The sequence below is a fragment of the Acipenser ruthenus genome, chromosome 2 (genome assembly GCF_902713425.1).
Source record: "Acipenser ruthenus chromosome 2, fAciRut3.2 maternal haplotype, whole genome shotgun sequence".
Taxonomy (NCBI): Eukaryota; Metazoa; Chordata; class Actinopteri; order Acipenseriformes; family Acipenseridae; genus Acipenser; species Acipenser ruthenus.
In genome coordinates this window covers 39,714,083-39,727,061 of record NC_081190.1, presented here as the reverse complement: position 1 = coordinate 39,727,061, position 12,979 = coordinate 39,714,083, and the positions used below count along the sequence as shown (strand labels likewise).

Genomic DNA, 12,979 nt, shown 5'->3' with positions numbered 1-12,979 from the left:
TTAATGAATTGTCATTCGTTATTTTATTTTTTTTTAATTTCACCTCCCATACCTGCCTGTTACTCCCTGTCAATTATACATTTTCTTTTCACTGATTGAATCCTAAATTGAATGACTGAATATGTGCTCACCGAATATTTGTTTGTGTATGGCTTCGATTTTCCAACAGTGATAAAAAAATGTGTTCGGTAAATGAAATACCGACACTTTAGAGTATGGAGGCCACCATCTCGTATTTTAATATTAATTAGTTTATTTACATTTGTAAGGATAATTTATCTGTCTAAAAGAAAACTACATGGAACCACACAAATTAATTCCACCTGCCTCTCCCTCTCCCAAACATTGCTACATTATTAGTTTTTAATTGAGAATGGGAGATAATTCAACCAAAATGTATTCTGGTCTGTACCATGCCGTGCTCTGACCTTACTGGAAAACGCAATTTCCTGTGGTGTAGACACTGAGTCACATCTGACGATTTTTTAAAATCTTCCCAAGGAATGTTATTCTGCCTTCAGCTACAGTAACACTCATATTTCACGTACATTGATGTTATAGAGTACAAGGAAAGATAAAGGAAACCCCGACGAAACGGAGGAATAATGTTCAAACAAAAATTAACTAAACGGTATCAAGTTTGACATATTGCTGTTGCAACGCTGGTGACAGGAAAGTGAACGTGAGTAATCAACTGTTTTATTAGCGTTTGTTGGCTTTTTTGGGTCTAATTCCAGATTTTATTTTGAATTCAAATAAACAAACAAATGTTTTGGATTTATCGTTTCTAGCTTCTACCAATATTACACATAGTACTGCTGGTATTTTCACTTACTTTCTGTTTCTAGTTTAGTAATGAGCGTATATTGTTTAGAAAGTCTGCTTCGTTGTGTAGTCATGATTGTCAATAACGTGATGACATTTACTATACATAACTGAAATGTTATATAGTATATAACATTTCGGTAATGTTTTATTTATTACAGAAAATTGTATTTAACGGGGTGAGTTGTGGATATTTCACATGGAAATCCACGCAAACTTGATTCCAGCAGGGCACAATAGTATGAAAATGTATAATTATCAGCTCTGTGGATTGTGGGTGTGCTCTTGTGGTGCCTGACCAGTTGTTTGGTATTTTACTGTTGTATTATTCCATCTCATTTTTATTTTATTCTTGGTTTCTGTGAATTCTTGCGACTTCTCCGCAATCCCGCCTGTCTGTCTGGGGTTGCATCAGAAAAAGTGATTCGTTGGCAGTATTTCTCGTGAACGCAAAGACACAGCAGGCTGCGGATCCATCCTATCATCTTACACTAGCTCTAAATCTGGTGCCATGTGGTCATTGGTAATGTAAAATAGTTGTTTCCATCGATGCTTTTAGGTTAAAAACGTTTGCATTATCTTGGCTTTAAAGGGCAGTCACATATTTTCACAAGAAGTACTGGTCAGACAGCAGGGGGGTGATGTTATTTTTGTGTTGCGATTTACTTGATAGATTTGTCACTGGGTGTCTATTTGAAAGTAGTACCATCATTTTGTAAATAACACGCACCCTTTTACACATATGTACTGCTTCACTATGCACTACTTGAGTGCAGTTTACATGCATTCCCAACCAACACAAGTGTCCAGTTTCATTAAGGGTAGAATTTTAGAGAATCTTTGCTGTTCCAAAAAAAACAAAACTGTGTAAATAATCAGGCTGGGTATGGTTTTGGTGAGATGGTACTACTGTATTCTGGCAGGGTCAAATCCCCAGTGGGATTCTTCACAACTTCTGTCCTAGGACTTTGTAGGGCACTAAATACCCACTCAAAACAAAAACAACTATGTGTTGTACAACAAATGTGGCAACTTTTCAGGTGTGTCCTAATGGAATACATTTTGCCGCTTGGTTTTAAATTTTATTTAAGAAGGTACAGTAACCCAAATAGAGTAAAACTGCAATACAAACATCATTTGATAACATCTTGGTATATTACTTGGCAATTACTGTAAAAAAAAAATACTTTGCATAAGTTGATTATCTAGGATTTTTTTTGGGTTCCTAAAATGGGGGGAGCGACTAATACACATGTGCGATGTATGCGCCGGTGTGTCTAATATTAATGTCTAATATAACGCTTTGGTTTTGTACAAGGAGTGCACCGGCAACACAATCACTCGGAGGGACTTCATTTTGCAGGTAGCCCACCCGATACGCATGCCAGCATCAGTGATCTTCAACAATTTTCTTATTTTCGTCAAAGTTTGCTCTCGCAAACACTTTCAACTTGTCTATCTCCATTTTACTGAAGTTCACCCGCGCAATATTAATGACGTATTTTCTTTAGCTGTAACAGGATTGGTTGCTTGGAACTGGATAAAAGCATTACATCATTGAGAAGCACGGCTTGAACAGTGTGCAGTTTACTACGCATGCGTTAACAGTAGTACAGTGGCTGTTAATGAGGTTGAGGACAGCAGTTAGAATTTCTGCTTCCAGCGCTTATCACACAGCCAGCCAGTCAGCTCTCTCGATAGAGGGAGTCGAAAATGACAGAATAAAGTACACAAAATGTTAGTTATAAAGCAAAAATATGTAATTTGTGTAAATAATTTAGATACCAATAATTGAAATGAAAAAAATGACATTTTCTTCATTTTAACAGGGTAAGCAGTGCTTCCTCTGCTTCCCCTGACTGCACGTCTTTGCTACTGACACACATTCATTGCACAGTAAACGCATTGGCTTTGCGTTCGGTACACTTGGTAAAATAAATAACTATTTATTGGTCCACTCATTGTTGAATCTACAGTTGTCACCATTTTCTGTTCTTACTACAGTAGCTAGAGTAGAGAGAGCCATGTTATAGCAACACAAGTAAAAAAAACTAAAAACCACTCATGATTTATTATTAAGGAGTTAATAATACATTAGAAATAATAAATTATAAAACGAAATGTTTCACCTCAACCACCGTGTCGTTTCCTTGTGTTGAGCGGGTGATGGAGTAACGGATTTACAATAATAACTAAATAAATTAATACATAAATTCAATTAAGTTTTTTTAATGGGGGGGAGGGGGATAGACGTTTTATACAAGCGTCATCACTGGGCTTCTGGGTAGTGTAGTTTCCAAAGCAATCCATTATTTTTTACCGGAGAATAACAACGGTAAAAGACTGTTTGCGCAGTTTTCTTTTTTCTTTTTTTTTTTTAAAGGTGCAGTTGCAGTGCAGAATTCCATTCCCAAAATGCCAATTCCGTCTGTGATTCAGCAATCGTGGAAAATCAGTAGCCCTACAGATGGAGAATAGAGTAATCTACAGCTTGATATGCTGCATCATAACTACAACTATGTTTGAGTTAGTTATAAAGGCTTCCGTTTTTTTTTTTTTTTTTTTAGCCATAGTAAATAAATCTAGTGAGTGTTGTTTTTTATCGCAAGCAGTTGCAATATTTGGCAGTATGGTGTTTCTGGGGCTCAACTATAAATATATCTGGGTTTACATGATTTTTTGCTGGGGGTTCAGATACATAAATAAATACACATTTAGCTAGACAAATTAAGAACATAAGAACGTTTACAAACGAGAGGAGGCCATTCAGCCCATCTTGCTCGTTTGGTTGTTAGTAGCTTATTGATCCCAGAATCTCATCAAGCAGCTTCGTGAAGGATCCCAGGGTGTCAGCTTCAACAACATTACTGGGGAGTTGGTTCCATACCCTCACAATTCTCTGTGTGAAAAAAGTGCCTCCTATTTTCTGTTCTGAATGCCCTTTATCTAATCTCCATTTGTGGCCCCTGGTCCTTGTTTCTTTTTTCAGGTCAAAAAAGTTATTTTCATTATCAACCCCAGATATTAATAATCCTTGATGCTGGGTGAAGGTTTGTTGTGTCTACTACTGTAGCAAGGGGCAGTTAGTATTTTTTTTTAATGTTTCCTGGTTGAATGCTGTTTTTCTGCCCTTTTTAGCGCTTAAAGAAAACAGTTTAGGAAAAATAAGCAACATTTGTCATTTTAGGAAAAAATGACACCAGTGATGATTCTAAATAAGTTTTTAAAACAATTTTTTTTGTTGTTGACTTTTGAATTTCTTTTTACAGTTTCTACAAGTTGTAGACAGGTGTTCCATGAAACTAGAATCAACGTTGTAGAAGCAACAGGTTCCATTCTACATTTTCTGGCAACATGTCAACTAGTGCCCCCTTGGCTTCACCCCATGGTTATTAATATGTTGAAGCAGAGTGAAGTCATCGCTGCCATTAAGAAGGACTGGTCCCACAGTAGGTAATGGTATTTGACAAGAAAATCAGTTTGGTTCATTACAGTTTCATTTCAAATTCCAAATTCTGAGTTAAGTATATAAGAAAATACTTAACTACAAGGCACCTAAAAAGTGTGTCTAGATATGAATGTTTAGAGAGATTGTGGTAAATGCTCTTTAGGTTTTTAATGCAGCACTGTAACCAGAACTATTGTGACTATAATCTTGGTCCACACAGCAAACACAAATGCTACAGAGTGAGAACCTTGGTTTTGTAATTGGGCTCTCTTGTATAGTTCTTCAGTACTGTTTGGAATGCATACATAATGTGCTGGAGTGAAATATCATTGCTAAAGCCATTACAGATTTTAAACAAGCTGGATTCCCGACAAAAGTGGTTGTATGAAACATTAGTGGTTTCTTATTACAAGAAATTTCAGTAGGCTTTTATGGTATTGAATGCTTTATTGAACAATTTACCATGTTCATGGAAGTGCTCTTTCATTAGATCCTACTGAAATTTTTTTGAAATATTTCAATCCCTATTTGCCCATGCCCTGGCTAGCTCATAAATACCAGTTAATAAATAAACACTGGTACTATGCTGATATTATTGTACCCCGTTTAGATATTACTGTACCAGTCTAAACTCAAAGATAACTATTTGGTGACTAGTCTTTATTATCTTCCTACTTAAAAGTATTTATGTATTTTGTTTAATCCACATAAATGATCAACACCAAGAAAAATTCTCTGCTGAGAAGACTATAAATGCTATTATGTTATGTCACAAAGACGGCCAGAGTGGGTTGCGTCAGACCAGAAAGGAATTCAAACACAGAGACGGTGATGGTGATGAGAAATGCTGAGTGCAATGGCTGCACTCAGCGTTTAATGACAAAATAAAAGGTTTAAACAACGGAATACAAAACAGGACACGGCACTTGACGCCAAAATAAACAGACAGACAAAACGACTGACACTAAACAAACGGTGCACGGACAGACAAACAAACACGGTGAGAACAAACACTTATATTTACGATCTTTTATATTTACTTTACTCCTTCTCCACACCCGTTCTCCTCCTCCGAACACCCAACCCTGACTGAATGAAATGTGCGTCTATATATACTATTGTGCTGGGATTCAATTACTAATTAATTATTCACTTGAATCCCAGCACGTGAATTAATTCTGTGCAACCCCGTGCCACACATATTACATTTAACCAGCACGTGAAGTGAAGTGATTTGTGCCCTCCTCGTGCCTAAATACAATTATACACTTTAAACACACGTGAAACACAGACCCGTTTATATCCTGTGTACCAATCTATACACCAACATTAACATACGCACGCATACATACATACACAGAACACACAAATGCACACAGGGGCGGGGCACTTTGCCACAGTTATCATGAGGATTTCGCAAATATGCTGTCAACTTCCAGTGCAATCCGCTGATAGTTGCTAATCAACAGACCAGCCAGAGAAAAAAAAAACAGTCCTTATAGTGTCTGTGTTCAGTGGAGCTCCTAAAATGGTATCAATCATGCCGCCTAATTTTCCCCAAGTCCAGCCCAGGGATGGAAATAAGGCTCCCATTGCATAGCAGTTTGATCAATTACTGGTTTTATTATGAGTTTAAGATACACCTAGGCTTGTTTTCTGTATACTGTACTGTGGCAAATCAATCGTATTGAAACCTGGAATTTGTTTCTTGAGAGAATTAATTTAGCATGCATAAGCAGGTTTTTAGAACTGCATGTGACAGTTAATGCATTCCAAATAAAATAACTAAATATAGTTTAAAAAAAAGACACTCTTAAACTTTTCCATTCCTATACTCCACTCCTTGTAATAAATACTTCATTTCTTTTCATTTTCTTTTCACTAAATCAAGGAGCATCTCTATAACTAAAGGTAAAGTAGTAGATAAAACGTTCTTCATTAATGGTGAGGCAATACCAACAGTGTCTGAGAACCCAGTGGGCGGTAAAGAAAGCTGTGGAGGATGGTGATATCATGGGGCAAGTTCAGCATGGAAGAGGGGGGTCTTGGTCTCATTTCAGCTCCTCCTACATGGCATAAGACAGCCCCATCTCAACGGAGGAAGCTGGTAGTCAACAAGGTGCAAAAGCAGGAGGAGAGAATGAGGTGTATAAAGGCCATTTCCCAGGCCAAGCAGGGAGAATGGATGAGATGGGAGAGTGTGGAACAACGCAAGATTGGCTGGCAAGACCTATGGTCAATGGAACAGAGCAGGATCAGTTTCTTCATCAGGTCAACATATGATGTTCTCCCATCACCACAGAACCTAAACCTCTGGGTAGGAGAGGATCCCTCATGTCCTTTGTGTTCATCACCTGCAACATTAAGGCACATTTTGACAGGATGTAAGGTGGCTCTTAGCCAAGGACGGTTTACTTGGCGCAATGACCAGATGCTGCGATGTTTGGCCTTAGCATTGGAAGACAAGCGTAACATGACCAATAAGTTGCCACCTGTTCCATCAAAACATTACACACAAAAGACAACATTCCTCCGCCCAGGAGAGCAACCACCAAGAAAAGGTGTTAAAACCAATCCTCGCCCAGGACAACTGGAAGCTGCTAGAGACTGGAAAATGCTGGCAGATGTTGGTCAACGGCTTATTTTTCCACCTGAGATTGCCACCACTAACCTTCGACCAGACATTGTCTTGTGGTCTGGATCAGCACGCCTTGTTCACCTGGTAGAGTTAACTAGGACTATGCACTAGGGAGGCAATAAGCTGATCCCTGGAGCCAGCATTACACTTCAGCCATCAACACCAGACAGAAGGATATCTACATCATCATATGGAAGGAAGCGCAAATGGTTGGAGACACATATGGATCACATTAGTTTACTGTAAAGCTACGTCTTAATTGGTGCTCATCTTGGCGAGAGCAGAGTTCAAATCAGCATGAAGTTATAACATCTACTCTCGTGTAATGGAAATCATCACTCAGTTAATTAGGTAAAAACAGGCTCAAATCTTAGATTTTTTCATGCCCAAATTTCATTTAATTAGGTCATGTATGAAATGTGAATATGCCTGTTACATAGTGTGTTATTCTAGAACCATAAAAGTGAAAAAGCCTTATACAGGCAGCCTTATCTCTTGCTCAACACTTGTAGAAGGGTTGTTATATCTGATCTCTTTTTACTTGCACCCCATTTTCTTGGTGCTTGATAGAGGTAGTCATGAACCCAGATCATTTAAGAACAGATGCAAGAAGACATTATAAATAAAAACTACAGTGGTGCATGGAATCAAATTAAGACGCCTATTTCCACAGCATGTTGAGGGCGTTGATTTATGGAAAACACAAATCAGTTGCATTGTGTTTATGGAAAGCCCACATCCGCCAAGAACAGACTCGACAAGGGAGTTGAGAGACAGTACATATACTGAGCATGAGAAGAAATGATGGGATGTCTGCAGTAGCTGTCAATGCTTAACAGATCTGATAGATTTAATTATATCAATCTCAGCTGATATGAAACTGCCTAGCCAAAATGGTTTTACCTATAGATATAGAAGATTGGTGCTCAAATTTGATATGGTTGACCTTACAGAAATATCATACTTGTGAAAGAGCATATGTATACAAGCTTCTTCATCATGTAGCCTGTAAGTTACAGTAAATATTGGTCATTGACCATCCACCAAAAGTGGTGACTCCACAAGTGTTGGGTTTGATCATTAGTACTGGTTAAAAACCCTAATTATTGTGATAGTTTCAAAGGCCTCCGTGCCTTTAGTTTACAGTGATATGGGGATCAAAGATAATTTGTTTCTGAAATGTTGTTACAGGTCCTACAGTAGTTGCAAGATTTTAGTTACTCGCGTTTCCTAAATAATGCACGCTGCAATCATGACAAGATTGTGAATCGCAATCGCACTGTTTCTGTGCATGCTCATTGTGCATTGTTTAGCAATTATGAATAAGGTTTTCGAGGGGTCAGTGTTATGCCCCGCTGATTACAATACACAATGAAGTAGCTTTCCAAATGGTACATTTATCTGCCACGCTCTTTCAGTACATGGGGCAGCAGTGTGGAGTAGTGGTTAGGGTTCTGGACTTTTGACCGGAGGGTCGTAGGATCAGTCCCAGGTGGGGGACACTACTGCTGTACCCTTGAGCAAGGTACTTTACCTAGATTGCTCCAGTAAAAACCCAACTGTATAAATGGGTAATTGTATGTAAAAATAATGTGTAAAAATAATGTAATTGTATGTAAAAAATAATGTGATATCTTGTAACAATTGCAAGTCTGCTAATAAATACATAATAATAATTCTAATAATAAAAAACAGACTCCAGCCAATTGTGCGACTCTTCATTGGTTATCTGGGAATGAGGTTAATGGTTTCTTGCTAACTAAGCACAAGCTAAGCACATTTGCTTTAAACAAAAAAAAGATTGTGTGCACTCCTTTGCCACCTGCAATCTGTCAAACTTTGAAATAGGCTTTTTGTATTTGTGCAAGGATAAGCTGTACTAAACAAGCCTGATGAAAAACATAACTGTATAATACGCACAAAGTAAACTCCTCTGCTCGCCTGGTGTTCTCTCTGCCTCGCTTCTCCCACACAACTCCACTGCTCAGCTCACTCCACTGGCTCCCTATCACCACTCGCATCCAGTTCAAGACTCTTGTACTCGCCTACAGATGCCTTGACCAGACTGCACTCAGCTACCTCCAGATCCTCATCTCTCCCTACACCCCGACTTGACCTCTCTGCTTCTCCTGCACTAGAAGACTGGCTCTACCTCCTCTACGCTCCCCTGCCTCCAGAGCCCGCTCCTTCTCCACCCTTGCCCTGCAGTGTTGGAATGACCTTCCTACAGATGTCAGGACTGCCCAGTCTCTGACCATCTTCCGGCACCTCCTCAAGACTCACCTCTTCAGACAGCACCTGTAGAAACTCCTCTTTTCCATCTGGACACTTATCACTCTTCCTTAAATGCACTTTACTTGCTCTTATCTGCTCCCTATTTTACTGCATTTAACCCTGTACTTTAGAGTACTGTAATCTGTCAAGTGTCATTTAATCTGTAGTATTTTGTATTTAATTATATCCTGATGTAACTATCACTGACACTGTTATCTGCTCCATTATTGAATCGTATTTTGTAATATACTTGTACTTGCTAGAACCGAAGTGATTGTATTTTATCTTGCTCTTAATTGTATTAATACTTGTACTGTGATTCTTGAAATGTATTTTTGTTTACGACTGTAAGTCGCCCTGGATAAGGGCGTCTGCTAAGAAATAAATAATAATAATAATAATAATACAGTATATACTGAAGTCATCCAAAAAATATTCTTACCTAATAGGAAGACTTTTTGCTGACTTAAATATCCTACTCATAAAACATGATTTTCAATACTTTATGCAATGTATCAAAGCCATACTTTTGCCTAGGAGTAGTAGACTATATTTAGAAACGTTGTCAAATGATATTTAAGGGAGGGACATTCTAGAAGTACCATAAATATCAGAATGCTTGCATTTTTTTAATAGGGCAAACCTACGTTTTGATATTCACGGAATTCAAAAATGCATGCTACTGTTTTAAATCATTTTTGCAAAATATTTTTGACACATCCCCAACAACAAACCATACGCAACTCCATATTTACTTGTGTTAAATGTAGAGGTCGACCGATATATCTGCTGATATTTGCCCTTTGAAAAAATACTGGCCGATATTACTTCTCATAATTATTCCTGGAAATTATTTCATTTTCTGTTCGTATCAACGTTACAAATAAAAAATACAGAGCTGTGATTGGTCGGTTTAGTCTACAAGCCAGCAGATAGGCAACTTTCCCAGAAAATACTGCTTCAGAACTGCTCGGGATAGAGTACAAGAACAGACGTATCCATTATTCACAGAAGCAATGTGTGGGTGAGAAAAGCTAAGGAAATAATGACTTATTCATTAATACTAACATTTACTGTATTTCTGTGAGCACTCCAAACAAGAAAAGGCGTAACACTCACCCGATAAGTTAAATTAGAAAATGGCTTGGATAAATTAGGGCTTAACAAGATCACATGACTGTGCGGTAAGAATTGTCTTACCACACGGCTATAACATCATAGACCAACTTACTTACCTGATCTGTTAATATTACTACGCCTTAATAGTAACAATTATCTAAACAGTGTTTATGTAGGTAAAAATGTCAGCATACAACTGAAACAGCATTTAAATCACCCAACAATGTGTTTTTTTCATCTCTGCCACTAGAATTACAGAAAAATTGGCAAATATACTGTGGTATTTAGTCAGAGAACAGAACAAAGAAAACTCTGAGGTAAGCAGTAGCTGTAACACTATTCAAAAGCCATCTGAGAAATCACCATGCAAGTCTCACTGTTGCGCATATATATATATATATATATATATATATATATATATATATATATATATATATATATATGCAACAGCGGCAGCATTTACTTATTAAACTAAATATTGCCTTATAAAACTCTCACTAGTAAGTAAGCAATGTTTAAATTAGACACAACAGGTACGTTTCACCGCTACCCTCTGATTTTAGAAACATATTTAAAACAAAATTAAAATCTCTCCTGCTCTCTTCTGACACAACCGTTGGGCTTTTAAACAAGGTCGGGTTCGGCATAGAATTCTATTGTGCTCGCCGTGGACGGGAAGGACTGCGGCACTGCACAAACTGACACGGAAGTCATTTGGTCCACATATCATCTAATGCTGGTTTACAATCTAGGGAAATTATGCCGGTTACCGGCCATCGATGTGAAAACAGCCTCTGGAATTATTAGTCAGCTTCTCTTGAAGACCGCAAAACCTGAGTAGGATCATTTCCTACACACACACAAAAAAAAAAAAATCTTTGAAAAATAAGGAAATCATACAGTATGTTCCAATGAATTGCAGTTTATTTGCTTCTTTAGAACAGTTTTTAGAACATGTAATTATTTTAGAACATGTCATTTTCATGCTAGCTGCCAGCGTTTCTCTGTTAGCTGTGTGCTTGAGGTTTTCAACAAACAATGTTCTACTGTGTATGGTTCACTTTCATTATTGGGATGTAATGTTTGTTCTCTTAAATTTCTATTACCCATTCTGAAAGGTTTCTATTTAGCTTACCTACATTTTGGCGTGTAGCTTGATATATGTTGGTAGGCTGGTTGGGGCATTCACTTTTGTAACTGTTATTATTCCAGAACAACAAAACATTGACACTGAATATATAGAGCTAGAATATTTACAATTGGCAAGCCAGTTGAAAAAGACAACTACATTCACAGCATCTCCTGGCTCTCTCGTTTTTTCAGATATGGTTCTGTCGAAAGAATGTTTTTTTGTACAGCCCTTTATTTTTATGTGACATTTTCAGTGTTCTCTTGGTTTTAAAACTGTGCTTCCTTGAAACCAAAGGTTATACCCAGAGTCGTATTAGAAATGTATTAGAGGGTGTGAAGCAGTCATGCTTCACCACAATGGAAAAAACCAACCTCACCTACACTGTGTTATGCCATGCCTAGCATACTCCATCCAGTGTGGGCTTCATGGATCAACAATACACGGTTTTCCTTTCTTTAGATCAATCACTCAGTATTTTCTTTGTAACCATATGGATGTCATCTGTCTACCATGTATACAGTATTTCACTCAAGACATGATGTCAGGATAAATAGGCCTGTATGATAATGGGATTGCTTTGGCGTATTATATTGAGTTAATAATGCTAAGGGGGCGGGTTATGTTATTACCCCAACAGGTGTCAATAATTACTTGTGTCATCTCAGCTGTTTCTTTTTTGCTGTTCTGTTATTGATCTGATATCCCTGATGCTGTCTCCAGCTTTGCTTCTGTTTGTCTGTTATCACAGTATACAGAGCCTTATCAGTGCAATAAAGCTAACTGAATCCACTTACAGCACTCCAGCAGTATTACACTACATGTGTCTTCTGGTTTGATGGATATTTGTTAAACCAGTGCATTTTGATTTAATTCGGTCAGTTCCTATAAAGATACTATTTTATAGATGTGTTAGTGTCTGCACTTTTTGAAATCAGGAACACATTACGCATATTAGTGAAAAAAGAAACTGAATCGTACTGATTTTTTTTTTTTTTTTTGTTCAATGGGTCAGGACAGGACAAATTAAGTAAAGATAAGTGACCTGTTGAGAGAGTTTATCTTGTCATTACCTTGTAAAACATGAATTGGATTATGTGTATTTATATAGTCACTGAGCCAGGGGTTTCTATCATTCACTGTGTAAATAAGTATAGTGAGGCCAATGCCTGCGTCTTAAACCCAACTGTAGAGCCACTTGTAGAATCCCATAGATGAGCCTCTTATTTTGACAAGTTTATAAAATTAGGGGTTATGTTGACTAATTGTGCTGATGAAAAGAATAATATCTCAAAAGTGATGAATCTTTGGGCTACACAGAAGTACAAACGTAGTAGAATTGTGTCCCCAGTATTCTTGAAAGGATTGGGGTGGTTCTCATTCAGGATAGAGTACATGTCTCGAGAACAATTTTAGGAACATTACAAAATGTATCAGTATGTGGTAGAATCTGAGCAGGCATTTTCCAAAAATGAAAAGCCCATTTTCTCAGAATTGGGGTATGATTTAAATGTGTGAATCATATTTAAGTCTGTTCCTGTATTGT

General features: G+C 37.6%; 1 protein-coding gene across 1 annotated transcript in view; it reads left to right on the top strand.

The window, feature by feature from the left end:
• The first annotated feature begins 676 nt into the window (after positions 1 to 676).
• The window catches only part of LOC117409544 (leukemia inhibitory factor receptor-like), a 77,516-nt gene continuing 65,213 nt past the window's right edge, over positions 677 to 12,979 (top strand). Inside the window, exon 1 of the mRNA XM_058995800.1 lies at positions 677 to 682. The gene's annotated coding sequence lies outside the window, so the exon portion shown is untranslated. The remainder of the gene's footprint in view (positions 683 to 12,979) is intronic.